General features: G+C 42.9%; 1 protein-coding gene across 5 annotated transcripts in view; it reads right to left on the bottom strand.

Moving 5' to 3' along the window:
* The window catches only part of LOC123775176 (chondroadherin), a 277038-nt gene that overhangs the window by 171284 nt on the left and 82822 nt on the right, over positions 1 to 22932 (bottom strand). The gene's annotated exons all lie outside the window — the stretch shown is intronic.

Below are 22932 nucleotides of genomic sequence, written 5' to 3'. Positions count from 1 at the left end.
CATGTGTATGACTACTAGATTTCCTGAAGCTTATGCTCTACGGAATACCAAGGCTCATAATCTCATCAAGTGTCTTGAAAGATTCTTTTCGTTGTTTGGAATGCCTAGAGTTATTCAGAGTGATAATGGGGGAAATTTCGTTTCTAAAGTTTTCAGAACTTTTTGCGAATCCCGAGGGATTCGGCACAAATTGTCCAGTCCATATCATCCACAAAGCCAAGGTGGACTTGAACGTTTCCACCAGACTTTGAAACAAATGCTAAAGACAACCGGAGAAACTCATCCACGTAATTGGGATGAGAATCTCCCCTTTGTGTTGTTTGCTGCTAGAGAAGGGCTACAAGAGTCATTGGGCTGTTCACCCTTTGAACTAGTGTTTGGTCACCAAGTAAGAGGTCCTCTTAAAATGCTACAAGAAAAGTTGTTGGGAGATGTCTCTGTTCATCAGAGCGGATTGTACTTGAGTGAGGTCAAGGCAAAGTTGTGTCGGGCTCGTGAGTTGGCGAAAGAACATCTGGGAAGGACTCCACAAGCCATGAAAGTACGATATGACAAGAAGTTCAAGGCTAAGCTAAGGTCGTTTGATGTCGGAGATTTGGTGTTGGTGTTGAAACCTCGTATGGGGACTTCCATGTCCCATAAGTTCGCAGGACCCTACCAAGTGGTAGACAAGGTGGGAGACCTAACTTATAAACTAATTAACCCTAATCTTTCAGAACCCCAAATGACTGTACACATTAACAGATTAAAAGCTTATGTTGGACCTGGTGTAGTAGCTTGTTTTAGTCGGGAAGAGTTACCACCTGAGGATAATTGTAGTGAGAGACATGATGTTAATATCCAACTTCTCAGTTCCAGTTCCAATGGCAGGGAGATGCTATGTCATTTACAGGAGGAACAACGTGATGAGTTCCAGGTTCTGCTGGACAACCATACATCTCTGTTTGGGGAGGTTCCTACCCAGACCCACCTCATCACACACGACATTCAGCTCCTGGACAGCACCCCCATTCGACAACATCCGTACCGAGTGAATCCCGAAAAGAGGAAAATTATGCAAGCAGAAGTGGAATATCTGCTCCAGCATGATTTCATTCGGCCAAGTCAAAGTACTTGGAGCTCTCCGTGTTTGTTAGTGCCAAAACCAGATGGAACCTGGAGATTGTGTGTGGATTACAGGAAACTGAACAAGAACACTACAGTGGACGTTTTTCCTTTACCCTTGTTGGAAGAATGTATAGAGTCCATAGGTCATGCCGAATATGTAAGTAAGCTTGATTTGTCAAAAGGGTATTATCAAATTCCATTAACAGAGTATGCTAGAGAGGTTACTGCTTTTGTTACACCTGATGGTGCGTATGAAATTAATGTTGGAATAGGTGCTGTGCTTATTCAAGTTGGTTTAGACCAGATTGAGCATCCTGTGTATTACTATTCCAGAAAAATTAATGCAGCTCAGAGAAATTATTCCGTGGTAGAAAAGGAGGCGTTGGGTCTTATATTGTCAATCAAGAAGTTTGAGATTTACTTATCAGGAAATAAAGTGTTAGTATTTACAGACCACAACCCCCTTATCTTTATAAATATGATGAAAGTCAAGAACCAACGAATTCTGCGATGGTCATTGTTTTTGCAGGAATTTAATGTAGAAATCAAACATATTCCAGGCAGACAAAATGTTATTGCTGATGCTTTGTCAAGAAGTTTTGATGTACCATAAATGAAATGTTTCTTTTTACTTAACATTTTTACTTCTGAAAAAATGCCATTGATCTTCAATCCATTGCATTTTTTTTCTTGGAGGTGGAAGTGTTACGTACCCTTATAAGATACGTAAGTGAATATATTAATATGTACATTTATAATTGTATGTAAATTACAAGCATGTATATTGTTATACTTATATGTTCTATGCAAATGCACATTCATGTTACAGTGTTGGCGTTAGGCCCAGCGTATCGTGGGAATGATTGTTTATTTCTTTGTGTGATCAGTTTTCCCACGGGAACTAATGATTTATATGTGATCATAAGTGGGTAACAGAGTGAAATAATAATTGAGTGAACTGTATCTGGCAAATTGTCGTGGGATCGTCCGTTGCTGGGTGTGCATGCCATTATTTCTTTCTGTATGCATATTTTAATTACTATGTAAAGAAACAATTGCTTTGTTTGTCTATATCAATATGTACTAATTATTCATTAAGTTAGTTTAAGATTACTCTTGTCACAATGTAGTGCTCCATTGTTGAAATAATAAATATTGTAACTTTGGCAATTTATTCGCGGGGCAAGGCAATGTGTTTTTTGACTCGCATATTGTAGTTCAGTAGCTGAGCAGAAACCAGGGAGATATCATCTTGGAGTTAAGTCATTCTTTTGTCATAGCCATAATTATTCTTAGTATTGATTTAATGTCTGGAAGTTACAGTGATATTTTTAATGTGATATATATTGTGACCATATAATCATCTGTTTGCTTTTGAGATTTATTTAATATAATAGTATATATCTATACTTAGTATCTTTATTCTTCAGTCCTATGAAGATTCTATTTTGTGCTCATTACTTAGTAAGGGGTTATACTGGTGATTCGCTATTGAGAACAGCAGTTGTGTCGTATCCCTAGACTTATTAAAGTTTGGCTGCTGTAGGATCACGAGCCGTAACGTACGATAGGTAACATCCACCAGGCTACGAGGCCTGGCCACCAGGCTACGAGGCCACACCCACACACTGTGTGTGTGTGTGTGTGTGTGTGTGTGTGTGTGTGTGTGTGTGTGTGTGTGTGTGTGTGTGTGTGTGGCAGCAGCTGGGGACCCTACACACCCAAGGGGCCCCCTTGAGTGTATACACACCCAAGGGGCCCCCTTGAGTGTATACACACCCAAGGGGGCCCCTTGAGTGTATACACACCCAAGGGGCCCCCTTGAGTGTATACACACCCAAGGGGCCCCCTTGAGTGTATACACACCCAAGGGGCCCCCTTGAGTGTATACACACCCAAGGGGCCCCCTTGAGTGTATACACACCCAAGGGACCCCCTTGAGTGTATACACACCCAAGGGACCCCCTTGAGTGTATACACACCCAAGGGACCCCCTTGAGTGTATACACACTCAAGGGACCCCCTTGAGTGTGTATACAGTCTCTCCTCCTCAGTACTTTGGTGACACTAACCCTGCTGTTAATGACACTCTAAAACAACACAAAAGAGTGTTAAGTCTCCCAAACACAAACATTGCTCGTCTTCTGTCACGTTAGGGACTCTAATCATCGAACAGACTCTAATCATCCAATCATCATTCTAACCAATCGTTCCTGCCTCTACTCTTCACAGCCGCCGTCTACCTGACCCCAGCTCTGATACACAACACACCCAACACCAATCTTGGCTCCTGGCTTTGTTGCTGATGACTCTTCCCTTTCACAGCATATAAATGCTCCAATTTAATTCACCTGGGCTGTAGGAGATTCGAACCCTGAACCCCCGAAGCTCTACATCGACAGGTGAACGGAGGTTGTGGCTGAGAATTTTGATAAATGCGCCAACTTTCTTAACAAACGTGATTTTCTGCCCCGTCGAAGCTCTCTTCCCTTTCTCTGTCTCTTACGTTGACAGTGTCTCTCTAGTTCACCTTTCTCTTCACCATTACGTCTCTTGCAGCTTTCTTTCCCACTTTCTTTACGACATAAACGAGAAGGGATCGAAACGTCGCCACGACGTGTGTGTGGTGTGAAAAAAAAAAAAAAAAAGTAGTTAGTAAACAGTTGATTGACAGTTGAGAGGCGGGCCGAAAGAGCAAAGCTCAACCCCCGTAAAAACACAACTAGTAAACACGACCTTTATTCCTAATGTGTGGCAAGACTGTCTACTGCCCCCACCCTCTTCCCTTTACCCCACGGTGAGTCAGAGGTCATCTCCCTCTCATTTCCCTTTCCCATCCTTCAATTGCCTGAGGAGGTGGTAACCCCTCTGCCTCGCTTCCCTTCCACATCTCCCCTCCCTCTAAAACTCCCCTCCCCTTCCCCCCCCCCCCCCTTCCCGTTACCCTTCCCACCCCAAGACGGTCATGATAGCATTTTAGCGAAAAGGAGAAAGAACGGGGGTAGAGGCATTAGAGTGCTATACAGGGGCCTATAAGCCACATAATCCACCAAACGACCTAGTTGGCTCGCTCTTATAAACTGGACCCCGACCATTTTAGCCGCCCTAAACGTCTAGCATTTCTTCATATAACATTAACTTGGGCCAATAGTGCGAGAGTTGGAACAATATGATTGCCACAGTATGCTAATCTAACTACCGGGGCCAGGTTACTGCCAGGTATATAACAGGTATGAATATATATATATATATATATATATATATATATATATATATATATATATATATATATATATATATATATATATATATGTCGTACCTAGTAGCCAGAACGCACTTCTCAGCCTACTATGCAAGGCCCGATTTGCCTAATAAGCCAAGTTTTCATGAATTAATTGTTTTTCGACTACCTAACCTACCTAACCTAACCTAACCTAACTTTTTCGGCTACCTAACCAAACCTAACCTATAAAGATAGGTTAGGTTAGGTTAGGTAGGGTTGGTTAGGTTCGGTCATATATCTACATTAATTTTAACTCCAATAAAATAAAATTGACCTCATACATAATGAAATAGGTAGCTTTATCATTTCATAAGAAAAAAATTAGAAAAAATATATTAATTAAGGAAAACTTGGCTTATTAGGCAAATCGGGCCTTGAATAGTAGGCCAAAAAGTGAGTTCTGGCTACTAGGTACGACATACATATATATATATATATATATATATATATATATATATATATATATATATATATATATATATATGTCGTACCTAGTAGCCAGAACTCACTTCTCAGCCTACTATTCAAGGCCCGATTTGCCTAATAAGCCAAGTTTTCCTGAATTAATATATTTACTATAATTTTTTTCTCATGAAATGATAAAGCTACCCTTTTCACTATGTATGAGTTCAATTTTTTTTTATTGGAGTTAAAATTAACGTAGATATGTGATCGAACCTAACCAACCCTACCTAACCTAACCTAACCTATATATATTGGTAAGGTTAGGTTAGGTAGCCCAAAAAAGCTAGGTTAGGTTAGGTTAGGTAGGTTAGGTAGACGAAAAAACATTAATTCATGAAAACTTGGCTTATTAGGCAAATCGGGCCTTGCATAGTAGGCTGAGAAGTGCGTTCTGGCTACTAGGTACGACATATATATATATATATATATATATATGTCGTACCTAGTAGCCAGAACTCACTTCTCAGCCTACTATTCAAGGCCCGATTTGCCTAATAAGCCAAGTTTTCCTGAATTAATATATTTACTATAATTTTTTTCTTATGAAATGATAAAGCAACCCTTTTCTCTATGTATGAGGTCAATTTTTTTTATTGGAGTTAAAATTAACGTAGATATATGACCGAACCTAACCAACCCTACCTAACCTAACCTAACCTATATTTATAGGTAAGGTTAGGTTAGGTAGCCAAAAAAAGCTAGGTTAGGTTAGGTTAGGTAGGTTAGGTAGACGAAAAAACATTAATTCATGAAAACTTGGCTTATTAGGCAAATCGGGCCTTGAATAGTAGGCTGAGAAGTGCGTTCTGGCTATTAGGTACGACATATATATATATATATATATATATATATATATATATATATATATATATATATATATATATATATATATATATATGTCGTACCTAATAGCCAGAACGCACTTCTCAGCCTACTATTCAAGGCCCGATTTGCCTAATAAGCCAAGTTTTCATGAATTAATGCTTTTTCGTCTACCTAACCTACCTAACCTAACCTAACCTAGCTTTTTTTGGCTACCTAACCTAACCTTACCTATAAATATAGGTTAGGTTAGGTTAGGTAGGGTTGGTTAGGTTCGGTCATATATCTACGTCAATTTTAACTCCAATAAAAAGAAATTGACCTCATACATAGAGAAAAGGGTTGCTTTATCATTTCATAAGAAAAAAATTATAGTAAATATATTAATTCAGGAAAACTTGGCTTATTAGGCAAATTGGGCCTTGAATAGTAGGCTGAGAAGTGAGTTCTGGCTACTAGGTACGATATATATATATATATATATATATATATATATATATATATATATATATATATATATATATATATATATATATATATATATGTCGTACCTAGTAGCCAGAACGCACTTCTCAGCCTACTATGCAAGGCCCAATTTGCCTAATAAGCCAAGTTTTCATGAATTAATTGTTTTTCGACTACCTAACCTACCTAACCTAACCTATCCTAGCTTTCTCGGCTACCTAACCTAACCTAACCTATAAAGATAGGTTAGGTTAGGTTAGGTAGGGTTGGTTAGGTTCGGTCATATATCTACGTTAATTTTAACTCTAATAAAAAAAATTGACCTCATGCATAATAAAATGGGTAGCTTTATCATTTCATAAGAAAAAAATTAGAAAAAATATATTAATTCAGGAAAACTTGGCTTATTAGGCAAATCGGGCCTTGCATAGTAGGCTGAGAAGTGCGTTCTGGCTACTAGGTACGACATATATATATATATATATATATATATATATGTCGTACCTAGTAGCCAGAACTCACTTCTCAGCCTACTATACATGGCCCGATTTGCCTAATAAGCCAAGTTTTCCTGAATTAATATATTTTCTCTAAATTTTTTCTTATGAAATGATAAAGCTACCCATTTCATTATGTATGAGGTCAATTTTTTTTCATTGGAGTTAAAATTAACGTAGATATATGACCGAACCTAACCAACCCTACCTAACCTAACCTAACCTATCTCTATAGGTTAGGTTGGGTTATGTAGCCGAAAAAGTTAGGTTAGGTTAGGTTAGGTAGGTTCGGTAGTCGAAAAACAATTAATTCATGAAAACTTGACTTATTAGGCAAATCGGGCCTTGCATAGTAGGCTGAGAAGTGAGTTCTGGCTACTAGGTACGACATATATATATATATATATATATATATATATATATATATATATATATATATATATATATATGTCGTACCTAGTAGCCAGAACTCACTTCACAGCCTACTATGCAAGGCCCGATTTGCCTAATAAGCCAAGTTTTCATGAATTAATTGCTTTTCGACTACCTAACCTACCTAACCTAACCTAACCTAACTTTTTCGGCTACCTAACTTAACCTAACCTATAAAGATAGGTTAGGTTAGGTTAGGTAGGGTTGGTTAGGTTCGGTCATATATCTACGTTAATTTGAACTACAATAAAAAAAAATTGACATCTTACATAATGAAATGGGTTGCTTTATCATTTCATAAGAAAAAAATTAGAGAAAATATATTAATTCATGAAAACTTGGCTTATTAGGCAAATCGGGCCTTGCATTGTAGGCTGAAAAGTGAGTTCTGGCTACTAGGTACGACATATATATATATATATATATATATATATATATATATATATATATATATATATATATATATATATATATATGTATGTCGTACCTAGTAGCCAGAACGCACTTCTCAGCCCACTATGCAAGGCCCGATTTGCCTAATAAGCCAATTTTTCATGAATTAATATATTTTCTCAAATTTTTTTCTTATGAAATGATAAAGCTACCCATTTCATTATGTATGAGGTCAATTTTTTTTTATTGGAGGTAAAATTTATGTAGATATCTGACCGAACCTAACCAACCCTATCTAACCTAACCTAACCTATCTTTATAGGTTAGGTTAGGTTAGGTAGCCGAAAAAGTTAGGTTAGGTTAGGTTAGGTAGGTTAGGTAGTCGAAAAACAAATAATTCATGAAAACTTGGCTTATTAGGCAAATCGGGCCTTGCATAGAAGGCTGATAAGTGCGTCCTGGCTACTAGGTACGACATATATATATATATATATATATATATATATATATATATATATATATATATATATATATATTAGTATATTTTGGTAGCAGTCTTTCCTGTAGACATATATTATTAAATATGACCGAAAAAGTAAGATTAATAATTCTAACACGAATTTTCTCAATCTTTCGTACATTTCTTTTCACTGTTGGTGGTAATTCAAAAATCAATTCTCCAAAATTCATTTTTATTTCTAGTCTGACGCGACACTTGAGCGCGTTTCGTAAAACTTATTACATTTTCAAAGACTTTAGTTAACACATACACAACTGAATAAAACTTACACATCTCCGATTTGTTTATATCTACATTTGAGTGAGGTGGATGGGGTGAGGTGGTATTAATAGGGTATTAATTTCATCAACACAAGACAGAACACGAAACAATGGGTATTGAATGGAAGTGATTGTAGAAAGCCTATTGGTCTATATTTCTTGATGCTTCTATATTGGAGCGGAGTCTTGAGGTGGGTAGAATATAGTTGTGTGTGAATATAGTCACAACTATATTCTACCCACCTCAAGACTCCGCTCCAATATAGAAGCATCAAGAAATATAGACCAATAGGCTTTCTACAATCACTTCCATTCAATACCCATTGTTTCGTGTTCTGTCTTGTGTTGATGAAATTAATACCCTATTAATACCACCTCACCCCATCCACCTCACTCAAATGTAGATATAAACAAATCGGAGATGTGTAAGTTCTATTCAGTTGTGTATGTGTTAACTAAAGTCTTTGAAAATGTAATAAGTTTTACGAAACGCGCTCAAGTGTCGCGTCAGACTAGAAATAAAAGTGAATTTTGGAGAATTGATTTTTGAATTACCACCAACAGTGAAAAGAAATGTACGAAAGATTGAGAAAATTCGTGTTAGAATTATTAATCTTACTTTTTCGGTCATATTTAATAATATATATATATATATATATATATATATATATATATATATATATATATATATATATATATATATATATATATATATATATACACACCTGTTATATACCAGGTGTATGAATAGCAACTCATCCTCCGAATTGATAGTACGTTTTAATACTAAGTGTAATAAGTACATTTCCTGACTGTCATACATAGTATATAATTGCACTTATGGGGCTGTTACATTTACCTCCCCATTTTTGAAGGACGGGTTGATGAATACAGATTAAGTGCTTCTTAAGTATAAGTACAGATTAAGTGCTTCTTAAGTATAAGTACAGATTAAGTGCTTCTTAAGTATAAGTACACATTAAGTGTTGGGATGCGAGGCTTGAGGGGGAAGGAACGATTCTCTTCCATGTGGACTGGTGTGTATGGGGACGGCATCGCTTCTTGCAGGGTCAGAGTTCAATCCTTGATGGTCTGAGTGGTTTAGGCAAAGTTTCTTCACTCGGTACAAATATCCCACCAGCTCCTTGTCCTCGTACTTTAGCTCCTTGTCCTCATAACCCAGCTCCTTGTCCTCATGCCCCAGTTCCTTGTCCTCATGCCCCAGTTCCTTGTCCTCATGCCCCAGTTCCTTGTCCTCATAACCCAGCTCCTTGTCCTCATATCCCAGCTCCTTGTCCTCATATCCCAGCTCCTTGTCCTCATATCCCAGCTCCTTGTCCTCATATCCCAGCTCCTTGTCCTCATATCCCAGCTCCTTGTCCTCATACCCCAGCTCCTTGTCCTCATAACCCAGCTCCTTGTCCTCATAACCCAGCTCCTTGTCCTCATAACCCAGCTCCTTGTCCTCATACCCCAGCTCCTTGTCCTCATAACCCAGCTCCTTGTCCTCATATCCCAGCTCCTTGTCCTCATACCCCAGCTCCTTGTCCTCATAACCCAGCTCCTTGTCCTCATAACCCAGCTCCTTGTCCTCATATCCCAGCTCCTTGTCCTCATACCCCAGCTCCTTGTCCTCATAACCCAGCTCCTTGTCCTCATATCCCAGCTCCTTGTCCTCATAACCCAGCTCCTTGTCCTCATATCCCAGCTCCTTGTCCTCGTACTTTAGCTCCTTGTCCTCATAACCCAGCTCCTTGTCCTCATATCCCAGCTCCTTGTCCTCGTACTTTAGCTCCTTGTCCTCATAACCCAGCTCCTTGTCCTCATACCCCAGCTCCTTGTCCTCGTACTTTAGCTCCTTGTCCTCATAACCCAGCTCCTTGTCCTCATACCCCAGCTCCTTGTCCTCGTACTTTAGCTCCTTGTCCTCGTACTTTAGCTCCTTGTCCTCATAACCCAGCTCCTTGTCCTCATACCCCAGCTCCTTGTCCTCGTACTTTAGCTCCTTGTCCTCGTACTTTAGCTCCTTGTCCTCATAACCCAGCTCCTTGTCCTCATATCCCAGCTCCTTGTCCTCATACCCCAGCTCCTTGTCCTCATACCCCAGCTCCTTGTCCTCATACCCCAGCTCCTTGTCCTCATACCCCAGCTCCTTGTCCTCATACCCCAGCTCCTTGTCCTCATAACCCAGTTCCTTGTCCTCATATTCAAAGTGCTATATAATCAAATTAGCTTAGAGCTTTCTCCTAAAAGAAGTATCTCCTTATTAAAAATATTTTCTGAAACACGAGTCTTGTCATAACAATAAAGAACCATCGGCTAATCCCAAACACCGAGCCGCTAGCTAGCCAGCGAGCCTGTTGCATCCTTTGTCTTGGTCGCCCTGCCCTGCTCTCTCTCTCTCTCTCTCTCTCTCTCTCTCTCTCTCTCTCTCTCTCTCTCTCTCTCTCTCTCTCTCTCTCTCTCTCTCTCTCTCTCTCTCCCTCTCCCTTACTCCTCCCTCCCTCCCTCCCTCCCTCTCTCTCTCTCTCTCTCTCTCTCTCTCTCTCTCTCTCTCTCTCTCTCTCTCTCTCTCTCTCTCTCTCCCTCTCTCTCTCTCTCTCTCTCTCCCTCTCCCTTACTCCTCCCTCCCTCCCTCTCCCTCTCTCTCTATCTCTCACGGGATGTTACTCTGAAGCCTTCACAATATAATTACATTGGACGGGCTGTTAGGGAGAGTGAGGATGCGAGAGGTGAGAGATGAGGGGAGAGTGAGAAAGCGAGAGGTGAGAGATGAGGGGAGAGTGAGAAAGCGAGAGGTGAGAGATGAGGGGAGAGTGAGAAAGCGAGAGGTGAGAGATGAGGGGAGAGTGAGGAAGCGAGAGGTGAGAGATGAGGGGAGAGTGAGAAAGCGAGAGGTGAGAGATGAGGGGAGAGTGAGGAAGCGAGATGTGAGAGATGAGGGGAGAGTGAGAAAGCGAGAGGTGAGAGATGAGGAAAAGGATGAGAGATGAAAGTCATGAGGTTGGAGGATGGATGACTGCCAGAGAGTTGGATTAGGTTGGCAGGTAGATTGAACAGACAGGCAGGTAGAGTGATAAAGTAGGGTAGACAGTAGACGGTCACCCTGCTTATTATCGAACCATCGGGGGTTGAAGAAAGACAAATTTTCCCCAGAGTATGGAGGAATAAGTACGGGGTTGTGTAGAGAGGTTGACGGGATAGAAGGGGTTGACGGGAAAGGAGAGGTTGACGGGACAGGAGGGGTTGACGGGACAGAAGAGGTTGACGGGACAGGAGAGGTTGACGGGACAGGAGGGGTTGACGGGACAGGAGGGGTTGACGGGAAAGGAGAGGTTGACGGGAAAGGAGAGGTTGACGGAACAGGAGGGGTTGACGGGACAGAAGAGGTTGACGGGACAGGATCTGTACGTTGCTGTAAACCCAAACCAGAGAAAATACACAAACCATGTTTTTAAGTTTACCCTTTTCCAACTAAAGTGCTAAGATAAACTAGAGTTTACCTTAGCTCACAGGGATGATTGGCGAGGCTCGGGAAGGTAAACTGGAGTCCAGTAAAGCATCTAGGTAGGGAGAGTGGATAGCTGTGAGAGGGGGGGGGGGGTAGGAGTTGCAGGAGGAGGAGGAGGAGGAGGAGTAGAGATGGAGTGGGCAAAGAGAAGGAAGATGAAGAAGGTGATAAAGATGGAGGAGAGGAGGAAGATAGTGTGAGGGAGAGAGGAGGAGAAGAGGGGAGACAAAAAGTGAGTCATAACTACACAATCATTCAGTGAAATGTGTAATCTTGAGGAGATTAACGTTTTATTACACACACACACGCACACGCACACACACGCACACGCACACACACGCACACACACACACACACACACACACACACACACACACACACACACACACACACACACACACACATACACACACACACACACACGCACACACACACACACACACACACACACACACACACACACACACACACACACACACACACACACTCACCTGGCTACTGGAGTTTAACACTAGTAAATGTAAAGTTATGGAAATGGGATCAGGTGATAGTAGACCAAAGGGACAGTACACAATGAAGGGGAACAGCCTACCTGTAACGATTCGAGAAAGAGACCTGGGAGTGGATGTGACACCTAATCTAACTCCTGAGGCACATATAAATAGGATAACGACAGCAGCGTACTCTACACTGGCGAAAATTAGAACTTCATTCAGAAACCGAAATGAGGAGGCTTTTAGGGCGCTTTACACTGCCTACGTGAGACCCGTCTTAGAGTATGCCGCGCCATCATGGAGCCCCCACCTGAAGAAACACATAAAGAAACTGGAGAAGGTTCAGAGGTTTGCGACGAGGCTTGTCCCAGAGTTACGAGGGATGGGATATGAAGAGCGTCTGAAGGAACTGAACCTTACGACACTAGAGAAAAGAAGGGAGAGAGGAGATATGATAGGGACATATAAAATACTCAGGGGAATTGACAAAGTGGAAATAGATGAAATGTTCACACGTAATAATAACAGAACGAGGGGACATGGGTGGAAACTGGAAACTCAGATGAGTCACAGAGATGTTAGGAAGTTTTCTTTTAGCGTGAGAGTAGTGGAAAAATGGAATGCACTTGGGGAACAGGTTGTGGAAGCAAATACTATTCATACTTTTAAAACTAGGTATGATAGGGAAATGGGACAGGAGTCATTGCTGTAAACAACCGATTGCTGGAAAGGCGGGATCCAAGAGTCAATGCTCGATCCTGCAAGCACAAATAGGTGAGTACATATAGGTGAGAACACACACACAACTAGCAGCATGATAAAACAGACAGACAGGTCGACAATATATACAAAAACTAGATGCTAAAAGGGGAGAAGCCAGCACTATTTTTCACCGCAACTACAGCCCACAAGGTCTATGTTTACCCATGAGAGTGAGGGATAATGACCTCTGTGGGGGTAGCCCTTTGTTGCTCACAGCCTTAACAAGATGAAACAAGTGGAAGAGAGAGAGAGAGAGAGAGAGAGAGAGAGAGAGAGAGAGAGAGAGAGAGAGAGAGAGAGAGAGAGAGAGAGAGAGAGAGAGAGAGAGAGAGAGAGAGAGAGAGAGAGAGAGAGAGAGAGAGAGAGAGAGAGAGAGAGAGAGAGAGAGAGAGAGAGAGAGAGAGAGAGAGAGAGAGACAGACAGACTTTCTTAATTCCATCTTGCTCAATATTTATCTCTCTATTAGTATTTGTCCTAAATCCTAATTTTCCCTGGAATACGACCCGCCAAATCGTTTAACAACCAGGTACCTATTCGGTACCTATACCTGGTTCGGCACCCAGTCAATCCTCCCCGGCCAGGATCCGAACCCAGTATGGGGAATGGGGGACTTGTGTGACCTATTTCTCTGTTGTCTACTTGTCTACCCCATCCTGTTTACACCACACATTCATCATCTACTTCACTTAGTTCTCCCTATATTATACCTTAAATTCTCTTCTCCCTTCTTCCTTTTCGACATACAAACCTCCCCTCCATCTCTACTTCCCTCACCTCCTCTCCCTCTCTTCTTCCCTCACCTCCCCTCCCTCTACCCTCCCCCCCCTCGACACAAACATCTCACAAGAAAGTGGAAAATATAGAGCAATATAATGTTACCGTCCGGGAAGTGGGTCAGCGGCACGGCCAGAGACTTCCTCCATTTGTATACGTCTCTCCTCTCCACTTCTGAGCATTTTGGCATAGATTTGCATGGTAAAGAATGGACAAAAATGGCTCTAAGTGCTTGGTCTGGTTCACCTGCAGAACACCCCCCCCCCTCTCTCTCTCTCTCTCTCTGTATATATATATATATATATATATATATATATATATATATATATATATATATATATATATATATATATATCTATATATATATATATATATATATATATATATATATATATATATATATATATATATATAATGCTAAGCCCGACTTGCCAATGTTGGGCACGTACCCAATAGCAATTACTGTGAAAAAATTGTAAAGCTAACCCCGAGTGTCTGACTTTCAACCTCGAACAGACAGACCTTTCCATTTACGCAGATAACTATATACATTATGATATCAGTCTGTCTTGTAGAAACTACATTTTAAAATGCGATTTAATGGTTTACATCGATGAATCTAACACGAATCTTCACTAGAGTTCTTATGCCCAATTTTAACTCTACAAAGTCCATTTTAACAATTTCGATTGACACTAGATGATGCGTTTCGTTGATGTTGTACAAGCTGTGAGGGGCCTGGTAGCCTGGTGGATAGCGCGCAGGACTCGTGATTCTGTGGCGCGGGTTCGATTCCCGCACGAGGCAGAAACAAATGGGCAAAAGTTTCTTTCACCCTGAATGCGCCTGTTACCTAGCAGTAAATAGGTACCTGGGAGTTAGTCAGCTGTCACGGGCGGCTTCCTGGGGGTGGAGGCCTGGTCGAGGACCGGGCCGCGGGGACACTAAAGCCCCCGAAATCATCTCAAGATAACCTCAAGATAACATACTCGAAGGCAGAGTTGAAGTGAGTGCAGAGTTGCAGAGTTGTAGAGTTGCAGAGTTGTAGAGTTGCAGAGCTGCAGAGTTGCAGAGTTGTAGAGTTGCAGAGCTGCAGAGTTGCAGAGTTGTAGAGTTGCAGAGCTGCAGAGTTGCAGAGTTGTAGAGTTGCAGAGCTGCAGAGTTGCAGAGTTGTAGAGTTGCAGAGTTGTAGAGTTGCAGAGTTGCAGAGCTGCAGAGTTGCAGAGCTGCAGAGTTGCAGAGTTGCAGAGCTGCAGAGCTGCAGAGTTGTAGAGTTGCAGAGCTGCAGAGTTGCAGAGTTGTAGAGTTGCAGAGTTGTAGAGTTGCAGAGTTGTAGAGTTGCAGAGTTGCAGAGTTGTAGAGTTGCAGAGCTGCAGAGTTGCAGAGTTGCAGAGTTGCAGAGCTGCAGAGTTGCAGAGTTGCAGAGTTGCAGAGCTGCAGAGTTGCAGAGTTGCAGAGTTGCAGAGTTGTAGAGTTGCAGAGTTGTAGAGTTGCAGAGTTGTAGAGTTGCAGAGTTGTAGAGTTGTAGAGTTGCAGAGTTGTAGAGTTGCAGAGTTGTAGAGTTGCAGAGTTGTAGAGTTGCAGAGTTGTAGAGCTGCAGTGTTGGAGTATAACAATAACGCAGGATGTGTTGTAGTGAAGTGTTGCTGACTTCATGTTGGCCGGGGCAGCAGGACACATGTGTGCTTCTACGACGACACATGTAAAGTCCTACAATGGCAGGTGTGAAGTCCTACAAGGGCAGATGTATAGTCATACAATGGCAGATGTGTGGATCTACGACAGGTGTGTGGTCCAATAGTGATAGGTGTGTTTCTACAGACAGATGTGTCTCTACAGAAAGATGTGTCCCTACAAAGACAGGTGTATGTGTGTGTGAGTTTACAAAGACAGGTATATATGTGTGTAAGTTTACAAAGACAGGGGTAACCTTTCATAGACAGATGTGGGGGTACACAAAGACAGGTGTGGGGGTACACAAAGACAGGGGTTGGGGTATACAAAGACAGGTGTGGGGTCCACAAAAAGGTGTGGGGTCCGCAAAAAGGTGTGGGGGTCCACAAAGGCAGGTGTGGGGGTCCAGAAAGACAGGTGTGGGGGTACACAAAGACAGGTGTGGGATCCAGAACACACAGGGACTACGTACAGAGCGCTAACGACAGGTTTGCGTGTAGTGTGGTTACTCGGAGCTGCTGCTGCCTAATGTGGGGGGGAGAGAGAGAGAGAGAGAGAGAGAGAGAGAGAGAGAGAGAGAGAGAGAGAGAGAGAGAGAGAGAGAGAGAGAGAGAGAGAGAGAGAGAGAGAGAGAGAGAGAGACAGACTTTAAACTGAATATTGAGGACTGTTGGAGTTTACACGCTAAATTGAATTTGATGATGATATTCTTAGCATTTACATCTTCTAGGCTCACCAGACTAGTTCCTATCATTGTGTCCCCTCGTCCCTGTAAGGAATTAAGTGGGTTTTCCCTATTTTATGAGGACAATATGGCAATTCCCACGACCTACGCTGGAATACCGAGGATATCCCGGCCTTTCAACGTCTGGAATAACGGGCATACCGGGAGACACAGATAGAATGTTAATAGGCGGTAATTTACCAGAGACAAGGTGAAGCTATTAGCGGCTTTGTGAAGGTGTGTTGATATGGTTTTGTCTTTGGGTTGGTCTCTTTCTCTCTGTCTGTCTCTCTGTCTCTCTCTTTTCTCTCTCTCTTTTCTCTCTGTCTCTCTCTCTCTCTCTCTGTCTGTCTGTCTCTCTCTCTCTCTCTCTCTCTCTCTCTGTCTCTCTCTCTCTGTCTCTCTCTCTCTCTGTCTCTCTCTCTCTGTCTCTCTGTCTCTGTCTCTCTCTCTCTCTCTCTCTCTCTCTCTCTCTCTCTCTCTCTCTCTCTCTCTCTCTCTCTCTCTCTCTCTCTCTCTCTCTCTCTCTCTCTCCCATGATACTACATGTAGGAAAACGTCAGCCAGATATTGGAGGACAAATAATGCTCACGTTTCTATCAAAAAAGTCTTTTAGGAATCTTTCGTCTATTTTGTGAGAGGGGGAAGAGAAGTTCCTGTAGAGGAGTATAATATCTGAGGCAGTATTATGGGGAGTTCCTAAGGCAGCCAGGTGGTTCCTCTTGCCTTCTTCCATATATCTCTTAATGTATCAACTATTTATGAGGAGCCGGTCGGCTGAGCGGACAGCACGCTGGACTTGTGATCCTGTGGTCCTGGGTTTGATCCCAGACGCCGGCGAGAAACAATGGGCAAAGTTTCTTTCACCCTATGTCCCTGTTATCTAGCAGTATAATAGGTACCTGGGTGTTAGTCAGCTGTCACGGGCTGATTCCTGGGGGTGGAGGCCTGGTCGAGGACCGGGCCGCGGGGACACTAAAAAAAAAAGCCCCGAAATCATCTCAAGATAACCTCAAGAAGATACCTGTCTTGGTCAGCCCATCCTCTTAAAATGACAGTACTTATGGTAACTATTTGGACCAGAGTACCAATATGTACTGACCACCAAAACTGAACTTTTTATACTTTTAATTGCATAGTCCGGAAAAATAAAGTGTTACTTAAATATTCCTAGGTGTAATATAGTATATATATTCTATATTAATGGTGAGATAACATATATTAGGTCTAGGACTGCTTGGAGAGGTGAGTTTAAGTCAGGTCATATATAATGCTCTCGTTACAATACTGGCAATTCGGCAAATTACAATAATATAAAAGTGAACTTTCTGGTGATGGGTCAGTACATATTGGCACTGTCTAGCTAACAGTTACCACAACCACTCTCCTTCCAGGAGCCTGACTTGGGCTCAGTCTCCTGAGCTCTGCCTCCAGGTGTGTGGGAGAGCAGGGTTGGTGTGGGTGTGGACAACACTCCGGGTGCTGGTGGGGGCTAGTGATTGTTTGATTGGTGGTCGTGAGTGCCCAATCAGGTCACTTATTACCACCATTACGACACTCTCCTCACTTGGTTCTCATTGTGTAGATCCAGTGAGGACGACTCCATCCTTGCCCAAACTGTTACATCCAGGAAAGGCAGCTTTCTACCCACTCTTTATTTTCAACCACTTGGGCTAGACAGTAGGACGACGCTTCATGCAGGTCGGCGTTCAATCCCCAACCGTCCAAGTGGTTGGGCACCATTCCTTCCCCCCCCCCCTGTCCCATCCCAAATCCTTATCCTGACCCCTTCCCAGTGCTGTGTAGTCGTAATGGCTTGGCGCTTTCCCCTGATAGTTCCTATCCCTTCATTCTCCACCTCATAACTGTGAACCTTAGCATGGAGCCGATCGGCCGAGCGGACAGCACACTGGACACGTGATCCTGTGGTCCCGGGTTCGATCCCGGGCGCTGGCGAGAAACAATGGGCAGAGTTTCTTTCACCCTATGCCCCTGTTACCTAACAGTAAAATAGGTACCTGGGAGTTAGTCAGCTGTCACGGGCTGCTTCCTGGGGGTGGAAGCCTGGTCGAGGACCGGGCCGCGGGGACACTGAAGCCCCGAAATCATCTCAAGATAATCTCAAGAAGATGGAACTTGGCTGGACGACGTCCTTCAACTGAAGCAAGTGGTCAATATGCAGGCGATGAGTCACAATAACGTGGCTGAAGTATGTTGACCAGACCACACACTAGAAATTGAAGGGACGACGACGTTTCGGTCCTTCAATTTCTAGTGTGTGGTCTGGTCAACAAAGTGGTCAATATCATATACCTGAAGGAATATATCAGCATACCCACAATATTAGGAGGTTCATTACCTCCCAGCAGCACTTGTAACCAAGTCTGAGTCTGTGTATGGATACTCCAATGTCTCTGGATATCTTTTTGCCAGGCTTGAAAGAGTAGTTCCCAGTGGCTTGTTCGTACCATATCGCAGTGGATCTTCCTTCCGCTACTCTGGCTCTGTGGCGACTTTTGATAGTTGGGAGTATTTTCTTCTTGATTTGCTCCGTAATCATGGTATTACTTGATAAGTAATACCATGTAATCTTACCTCCAAGTAATCTTGGAGGTATTTGAACCTGTCCAACAGGTAGAGCAGTGGCAGCTTTTGGTGGTGAGTCTGCCTTTTCATTACCATCTATGCCAATGTGACTTGGCATATCTAATTTAGGGTGATTGACAGCCCTCGATTATGGGCTTCTTTTCCTATATGTTGGATTTCTGTGATGAGTTGTATATTATCTCTGTGTTGACTGGATAACAATGGCTGGAGCGAAGATTTAGAGTCGGTATGAATGATGACATCATGTAAATTATTCTCTATTGTATAGTTTATGGCCTCCTCTAGGGACTAGTATAACCTGTTGTTATACATTTAGCTACTGAGAACGAAATTTCCATGTATCACGGGCTATGGTGAGCCCGTAATCAGTATATGCCTCGAGTACACCTCTGCTGCTGCCTCCGCCAACACCACCTGACTTACACCTTACTTATCCTCAGTCTTTCCTTATTGTATATTGTACTGCTCCAGTTAGCGTGAGTAGTTGACAAATCTGCGGGCTCGCCATAGCCCGTGCTACTTGGAAGTTTTTGTTCCAGGTAGCGAATCTTTAACAACAACAACAAGTAGACAAATGGAATGCATTAGGAAGTGATGTGGTGGAGGCTGACTCCATACACAGTTTCAAGTGTAGATATGATAGAGCCCAATAGGCTCAGGAACCTGTACACTAGTTGATTGACAGTTGAGAGGCGGGACCAAAGAGCCAGAGCTCAACCCCCGCAAGCACAATTAGGTGAGTACACAGTCCAGCAACCAGGGGCCAGATTCATGAAATCACTTACGCAAGCACTTACGAACGTGTACATCTTTCCTCAATCTTTGACGGCTTTGGTTACATTTATTAAACAGTTTACAAGCATGAAAACTTCCCATTCGACTGTTGTTATGGTTATAAACAGCCTCCTGGTGCTTCGTAGCTCATTAACTGTTTAATAATTGGGAACAAAGCCGCCAAAGATTGAGAAAAGATGTACAGGTTCGTAAGTGTTTGCGTAAGTGCTTTCGTGAATCTGACCCCAGGAGACCCCTGCCCTCCCCACTGTCGTTCCTCGCCCTGTCAGCAGGCGAGTCAGTGGATGAGTGGCCAGTGGATGAGTGGCCAGTGGATGAGTGGCCAGTGGATGAGTAGTCAGTGGATGAGTGGCCAGTGGATGAGTGGCCAGTGGATAAGTGGCCGCTCCCTGGCCGTCTAAGAGAGGCGCCCTCACCTCTCTGTGTTTGCCTGGAAACTCCACCCGCAAAGTGGTCGTAAACACGGTGTTTTGATCACGTTTGCGTGAAATGAAACACGTGTTTGGACGTCCGCTGATGTAAACAGGACTCAAATGATTTTTGTACAGAGTTGTAAATCATTTTTGGTTGCAAAATGAATTTAAGTGTTCGGGTTATGTTTGCAAGGTCTTAGATCTGTATATAAAACTTAGTACTAAGTTTCTTATGCTAAGAAACTGTTTCTTTGAAACAGAAACTGAAACTGGTGTTTCTTTGTGGCATGAACTTATCAAAGTTCATGCTACAAAAGCATGAACTTGAAGTCGTACAAATGGAATTCTCTGAAGTATAAAGAAACTTCAAAGTCATAAAAGCACTTCTCCAAAGTTCCGACAACAAAAATTAATCATCACACAAAAGTAAGTTTCTTAAGTTCTGAGAAAACATCAAAGTTGTACAAAAAGAATTCCCATAAGTTCTGAGAAACATTAAGTCGTACAGAAAACAATTCTCGTAAGTTTGGAGGAACTTTTGAGTCCCACTAACCATTTCCACAATGACTAGGAAAGTATAGCAATACATAATGACGCACACTTAAAGTAATCTGCAGGTAACTTAATAATCCCAATTAATCCCAAGACAACTCTGCTGACAAATCCGAAATCGTTCATAATCCTTTGTTAATCTCTTTCCAATATTATAATCAGCAAAACGTGGCATACTTGCATTTGCAACACAAGAGCAATTAATAAAATCTGTCGATATATATATGACAACATACTCCATCATTGCCATCAAAATTAATTTGGAAATATTCGAACTTATGTTTACCTAATTAAATGTTAAAATATTTGCAGTCGTTTACATTGGCGATCACATCCACGAATTGCCAATTACCAAAACTGGGAAGCGATTCTGATGTTAATAATGACCTTTGTTATAAAACTGGAATTGGAATCTATGGATTGAGAGTTATGAAGAGAGAGAGAGATTTATTGTAAGGGTTGAATGAGAGGTCGGATACGATAGATGTTCATTGTAGGAGCCACACACGATAGATGTTGCTTCTGTTATTAGTCTTCCTTCTATTTTTCTTAGTTTTCTTTCTTTTTCCTTCCTTTATTCCTTTCCTTCTAAATTTTATCGTTATCTTCCTATCCTTTTGTGTTCCTGCCTTCTCTCCTCCTTCTGTCTATCCATTATTCTTTCTATTATTCTTCCTGCCTTTATCGTTCATTATTTTAGAGTTAAATTCATTGCTCAATTAATTCCTTCCTTCAGTAATTTCCTTCATTATTTGTTTCATTTATAATTTAATTTGTGTCCTACTTCTTTCTTTCCCCTTTGCTTTAAACCTACTCTATTTCCCCCTATTTATCTATTCCGCCTTGTTCTTTGTCTGCTTCTCATTTCTTGTTGCTATCATTACTTCACTCCTTCCTTCCTTCCTTCCTTCATTCATTCAGACACCGTTATGACAGCCAGATAAAAAAGGGTGACCCAACATGGTGTCTCCGGCACTCGTCTCACAAGGGTGTCCCAACATGGTGTCTCCGGCACTCGTCTCACAAGGGTGACCCAACATGGTGTCTCCGGCACTCGTCTCACAAGGGTGACCCAACATGGCGTCTCCGGCACTCGCCTCACAAGGGTGACCCAACATGGTGTCTCCGGCACTCGCCTCACAAGAGTGACCCAACATAGCGTCTCCGGCACTCGCCTCACAAGGGTGACCCAACATGGCGTCTCCGGCACTCGCCTCACAAGGGTGACCCAACATGGTGTCTCCGGCACTCGCCTCACAAGAGTGACCCAACATAGCGTCTCCGGCACTCGCCTCACAAGGGTGACCCAACATAGCGTCTCCGGCACTCGTCTCACAAGAGTGACCCAACATGGCGTCTCCGGCACTCGCCTCACAAGGGTGACCCAACATGGCGTCTCCGGCACTCGCCTCACAAGGGTGACCCAACATAGCGTCTCCGGCACTCGCCTCACAAGGGTGACCCAACATGGTGTCTCCGGCACTCGCCTCACAAGAGTGACCCAACATAGCGTCTCCGGCACTCGCCTCACAAGGGTGACCCAACATGGTGTCTCCGGCACTCGCCTCACAAGAGTGACCCAACATGGCGTCTCCGGCACTCGCCTCACAAGGGTGACCCAACATGGCGTCTCCGGCACTCGCCTCACAAGAGTGACCCAACATGGCGTCTCCGGCACTCGCCTCACAAGGGTGTCCCAACATGGTGTCTCCGGCACTCGTCTCACAAGGGTGACCCAACATGATGTCTCCGGCACTCGTCTCACAAGGGTGACCCAACATGGTGTCTCCGGCACTCGCCTCACAAGAGTGACCCAACATGGCGTCTCCGGCACTCGCCTCACAAGAGTGACCCAACATGGCGTCTCCGGCACTCGCCTCACAAGAGTGACCCAACATGGTGTCTCCGGCACTCATCTCACAAGGGTGTCATTACCTGGTCAAGGACCGGGCCGCGGGGACACTAAAAAGCCCCGAAATCATCTCAAGATCTCTCAAGATATACCAACCTTATTCTATCACTGCATACTAAACGTCACTATTATGGTGGTATAATTTTCGCGAATACGTCGCAAATATTCTTAACTGTTTGGCCGAGGGGAGAATTTGATGGGATTCCTCTCGATTTCGTGGGAGGTTATTTTCGCAATGTTCCGTTTGTGACTCTGTAACGGTTTATCCGCTCTCCTCCTTCCTCAGCCTCTACTGTAGGAGGAGGAGGCTCCCTCAGCCTCTACTGTAGGAGGAGGAGGCTTCCTCAGCCTCTACTGTAGGAGGAAGGAAGAGCCTCTACATGGGAGGAACATCAGCCTCCAAGCCAAAGTCGACAGGGAACGAGGTGTTGAGGTAAGCTACAAGGTAATACAACGGCCCCAGAGGGGG

Source organism: Procambarus clarkii, chromosome 92, assembly GCF_040958095.1.
Source record: "Procambarus clarkii isolate CNS0578487 chromosome 92, FALCON_Pclarkii_2.0, whole genome shotgun sequence".
NCBI lineage: Eukaryota > Metazoa > Arthropoda > Malacostraca > Decapoda > Cambaridae > Procambarus > Procambarus clarkii.
Note: the sequence above shows the minus strand (reverse complement) of the source record. Positions and strands in the feature narration are given on the sequence as shown.